This window comes from Vigna unguiculata, chromosome 4 (genome assembly GCF_037176805.1).
Source record: "Vigna unguiculata cultivar grain cowpea cultivar isolate G323 ecotype 2 chromosome 4, ASM3717680v1, whole genome shotgun sequence".
Classification (NCBI taxonomy): domain Eukaryota; kingdom Viridiplantae; phylum Streptophyta; class Magnoliopsida; order Fabales; family Fabaceae; genus Vigna; species Vigna unguiculata.
Window position 1 is genome coordinate 49,803,074 of NC_140795.1, and position 4,562 is coordinate 49,807,635.

At 28.1% G+C, this 4,562-nt stretch overlaps 2 non-coding genes across 2 annotated transcripts; one reads left to right on the forward strand and one right to left on the reverse strand.

The window, feature by feature from the left end:
- The first annotated feature begins 1,482 nt into the window (after positions 1-1,482).
- On the forward strand, positions 1,483-1,556 carry TRNAD-GUC (transfer RNA aspartic acid (anticodon GUC)). The gene has a single exon. It is a non-coding gene; the product is annotated as a tRNA-Asp (tRNA).
- Positions 1,557-3,700: 2,144 nt separating this feature from the next.
- TRNAC-GCA (transfer RNA cysteine (anticodon GCA)) lies at positions 3,701-3,771 on the reverse strand. Its single transcript has one exon. It is a non-coding gene; the product is annotated as a tRNA-Cys (tRNA).
- Between the last annotated feature and the right edge of the window lie 791 nt (positions 3,772-4,562).

A 4,562-nucleotide genomic window follows, 5' to 3' on the forward strand; every position in this document is an offset into this window, starting at 1 on the left:
CCTTTTTCTTTCTTTCAATTTCTAAATAAGGAACTAGCATGACTAGTACATATATTTGTTACTGTGTATACTTATTCTATAAATTTATATAAATTATTTCTATAAATTTATATAAATTATATAAATTAAATGATATAAATGGGATTAGAATACATGTACATCAATATCTATTATTTGTATAATGACTCATCAAAGAACAAAAAATTGGATTTACCTAGTGAATAGAATATAGTTAAAAAAAAGAATTGATTAAGATTGGATTTGATCCATATCAAATATATTATTTCAAAATGGATTCTTGAAGTCATTCTAATCATAACACTAAATTCTTTTTATTGATACATAAATGTACTCACAAAATAAAATATTTCATCGAAACATTGATAAAATCGAATCATTGATAAAATGGATTCAATATGTTCTGTCCCTAAACCAAATTTTTATTTTTTTATTGAAAAATTCTATTTTCCAAAGTTTTTTTTCTTAGTATTAGATATAAATCTACCTATCGAATCTTAGTATTAGTAATAAATGATAGAAATGAAGTTTTAACCTCTCGTCCTTTGCAACAAACGAATCATTCCTGTGAAGAATTTTCTCTTTATTGGAACATTACTTCTTTTTTTTTCTTATTATGACTGGAATAAAAAAATTTAGAAATATAAATGATTAATAAAAAATTTCTATGGAATTATGAAAGAACGAAAAATATTTTTTTTTATCGAATCATATCATTATATTGACAATTGCAAAAAACTGTTCATACTATGAACGTAGTATAATGGCGGTCGGGCAAGTATGCCCCCATCGTCTAGTGGTTCAGGACATCTCTCTTTCAAGGAGGCAGCGGGGATTCGACTTCCCCTGGGGGTAGGGTGTTACGAAAGGAAGTTGATCAAAAATTTTCAATAAAAACTGAAATGTATTCTTCCTATTGTGCTGGGTCGATGCCCGAGCGGTTAATGGGGACGGACTGTAAATTCGTTGGCAATATGTCTACGCTGGTTCAAATCCAGCTCGGCCCAAGAATTTGCCGATCCACTATGAAATTCTATAACCCATTTATAGTTCTCTGGAAATGACTGATGTGCTATGATACGGAAGAATCAAAATATTAAACATATCTAAGGTTATTTCTTTTTTTTCTGTATTCCATATTTCTTTCCACAAATTCAAAATCTTGTTAATAATCGGTATTCATGTCAAGATCTGTAAGTAGAAAATATAAGGAAAAATTGAAAAAAAAAATATTTTTTTTTCATTGATTCAATTTTCAATCGATTTGTTAATAGAATAAGAATAAGAAACGGATTACGAGTAATTTGTGTCGATCTCACTAAAGTGGATATCGATATACATATCAATATATAAAAAAATGCGCTTTTTTCATTTACAACAAAAAGGTTCGAATCCGAAATAGAAAAAGAAAAGGTTTGACAGAAACGGTCCGTAAAAATATTTATACAGTACACCCCTTTCCCTGGGATTGTAGTTCAATTGGTCAGAGCACCGCCCTGTCAAGGCGGAAGCTGCGGGTTCGAGCCCCGTCAATCCCGTTGGATATAAATCCAAAAAAATAAAAAATAAATTCCTTTTTTGTGTATTTGTAGGGAATCAAATTGATAAACAAAATTTTATTTGGGGCCCCCCCCTGCTTTTTCATTTGTTTCGCCGAAAAAGGAAGGAAAGGGATTTTGGACTTTCATCAAGAATAAATGTTTTTTTGTTTTATTTAGTATGGATAAAAGATCTTCCTATGTTATACTATTTCATGAGTTGATTTGATAGCTCAGATTTTGTGATTCATGATATTGATCCGATTTGATATCATTGAAATCCAATTTATACCATTGTTGAAAGATTGAACATTTCTATGGGATTAAATCCCGAATTTTTTTTTTAGAAATTTAAGAGAAATAGAACATAATAAAGATTATGGAAGTAAATATTCTCGCATTTATTGCTACTGCACTGTTTATTCTAGTTCCTACTGCTTTTTTACTTATAATTTATGTAAAAACGGTAAGTAAAAGTGACTAATTTCACTGAAATATGATTTCTTCATTTTTATGAATGATTTAAAAAAATGATCGTACAATCAGCGTAATCCAGATAGTAGAAATCAATTTGATTTCTACTATCTGAGAATTGCGTCCAATTTTTTTTTTCAGATTCTTTTTACAAACAATTCCGGTATCTTAGGAAAAAAAGGGGGTAAAAAAACAGGAATGGTTATTACACGGTCCGCCATTTTCCATATATATATATATCTATATAACCAGGTTAAGCGTCAGTTCATCGAAATAGAAATTTTAAGAAAAATTTGATTGGAATAGGAATCCATTTCTTCTTCTTTTTGATTCCCTTGTTTTTCTCAAAATAGGAATAGGGAATAATGAAAATATTTGTTTGATTGAAAGAGTATTTTCAATTCCTATAAGATACATAGAATACATTACACTACTAAAATATAATAGAATCAAGATAGATTTTCTATTTGAACTCAATTAATTAGTATTAGTTTAAATGAAATATTTTCATTCAATAGTTTCGAAATTCAAAAATTCAGGTAGAAATCAACAAGGTTACTTGGATCCCTTAACTCAATTTTTAGTATCCCTATAGCCCACTTCTTCCCCATACTACGAGGGAAAGGGAAAATGAAAAAACTACCATTAAAGCAGCCCAAGCAATACTTACTATATCCATGTAAATTTTGTCTCCTATCTCTATAAATATGAAGGAACTATTTCATTATTTTTTCAAATTTTTTATTCTATTCTTTTTTTTGTATTATTCGCTAAAAATACTATACTATAATAGTGGAATTGCTATTACAGAGTCAAAAAAAGGATTCTGGGCTAACATCATTCACGAAAAACAAGAATTCATTCTATTTATTAGTTATTAGAACATCTAAAAAGTTTTTTTTGATTATTTTTAGTAAAATCATAAAACATTAAACATAAAAAAATTATAGGAAGTTATAAGTCAATGAATGTTACTACCAGGTGGGAATATTAAGATTTCTCTTTTATCATTTCCTTAAGGATTTCATAAAAAAAGAATCAAGACAGATTCATTTGCATACTTATACTCTTCTTTCTATTTGAAATAGTCCCTTAAATGTCTCCCAATTCGTTCTCTAAAATAATTAAAAAAACTTTTTTTCTTTTCTATTCGATTTTAGAATCAAAACTTTTTAATTTTATTAGAATATAGAATATGAAAATCTAAAGAATACTTTTTTTGAATATTACGAAAGCGAATTAGCTAAATTAAAGCTATTAAATAGAATTGATCTAAATAAATAATATTGATAAAATGTGGAAGCACTCATAAACTTTAAATTAGTCTGTATAGAAGGTTTTTCTTCTGCCTTTTCTCTACCTAAAAATGGACTTTCCTATCCGACTTATTCTTAATCCAATCTAATAAAAGACCCAGTCAGGAGACAGACACTACAATAGTTGTGTAGTGAACGAACTATCATTTCTAAATTTATGGATTCCTTTTCACTACTAGAATCTTTCCTTGAATTCGAGACAAAAATATTTACAACATTTTTTAAGCTACTGATGCTTATAATTTCGAATCAAACGCAATTCTCAAGACTCCTTTTCCCTCGCTTGCTTCTGTTGGAAAAAAAGTTTTCTAAAAAAACGTAATATAATCTTTCATTTACAGTTTCTTATCGATCAGGCGACACCCGGATTTGAACTGGGGAAAAAGGATTTGCAGTCCCCCGCCTTACCACTCGGCCATGCCGCCAATAAAAATATAGATATGAAGTTTTTGAGAATACTCCCCCCTTTTCTTTCTATTGAAAAATTGAAAAACAATCTTGAGACAAATCGCAACCGTTAACTATTCTTTTATGAATTATTCTTGAATATTTGAATAGAAATTTTTTTTTCTTAATGAGATCAGAAAATAAAAATTGATACATAACCAATCAATATTGCTTTTTTTTTTAACTTTGTTCATTCTAATTATAACAGCAACTTTCAATATATGTAAACCCTAGAATATCAATTTGATCTGTTACACAGATATTATCTAATCGAGTATCTTATCCATATCTATATAGATATAGAATACCAATACTATACGGTATTTTCAAGAAATTATCGTGCTTATTCTTTTTTTACAATTTTCAATAGAAAATTTGTAAAAATTCACACAACATGTTATGTGTTTGTTATCCTGAACAAATATGACTGCAATAAAGTTAGAGACAGATCTATAGCTGCAGTTAAATATATGCATGTTTCAAAAATACAAGCCTTATTACATTACACATAACATACTCTAATCATATTCTCCCCAATTCTCTCCAAAATACTTCACTTCAAAATATATCTTTTCTTGACAATTTCGAATGGATTTTTTTTTGTATCCAATTGAATTTGAATATGTAATATCATAATAATGATAGAAATGAAATGCATTTTTTTAGATTCCTAAAAAAAATATTGAAATGCCCGTAGAAATTTCCAATCCTTTTTTAGATTAGACTTTCGATTCTATCTGTTTGTTTTGTTGCAAATTCCTTCGAAGTT